Raw genomic sequence first — 838 nt, 5'->3', positions numbered from 1 at the left:
TATTGGTTAAATATGTTGAACTACCTTTTTTCCTATTGGGTTTTTTTTTAATTCTTTGTATTGGGAGTATATTTCTGGGTGGGGGTAGGCACCATATATATTAGGAAACAAAAGTCATATCACAATCAAAGATATCAAAAATGTCTAAATAGATAAAAATTTATTTTTAAAAGAGAAAAGAGAGCACTTAGGTACCCTCATTCAGTCTTCTATAACATAAGGGAAGCAGCATGCTGTAGCTGAAAGAGCATTGGATTCACAGGACCTGAGCTCAAATTCCAGCTCTACCACCTACCCACTTGTGTGATCTTAGGTGAGTCACTTACTCTATTCGAGCTTCAGTTTCCTTATCTGTAGAGTTCTCCCAAAGTGCCCCAATATAAAAAGGTGGATAAGCATTTAGGCATTAACCAAGTCTTAGCCTAGGCCTTTCATCCACCTAATCATCTACATTGGGGAATGAAAGTGGCTTAGAATTAAAAATCAAAACAAAACAAAACTAAGGAACCCTGAATCTCAAGGCACCTTAGTTGTTGCTGTTTGTCTTTCATTTTTGAAGAGAACCAATGACATCATGGGTGATGTCTTGACTTGTACATGACTTGGATTTAAGTGAAACAAATCACACAAAGTTGTCAGACTCACCTTCTCTTCCTGAGTCGTTGAAGTTCACTAGTAGGACAAAAGTCTTTCTGACTCTAAAACTAAATGCTGTATATACTGATGGTCTGAAATACAGTGGATGACTTTGTCACCTTGGATTTCTGATCAAACTCTAAGTACTCCATAGAGTCTATTTCAGCCACCTTCATGGCTATTGGAACAGATTGTTTTCATC

Source organism: Vombatus ursinus, unplaced genomic scaffold (assembly GCF_900497805.2).
Source record: "Vombatus ursinus unplaced genomic scaffold, bare-nosed wombat genome assembly UNPS02014874.1, whole genome shotgun sequence".
NCBI classification, from domain to species: domain Eukaryota; kingdom Metazoa; phylum Chordata; class Mammalia; order Diprotodontia; family Vombatidae; genus Vombatus; species Vombatus ursinus.
Note: the sequence above shows the minus strand (reverse complement) of the source record.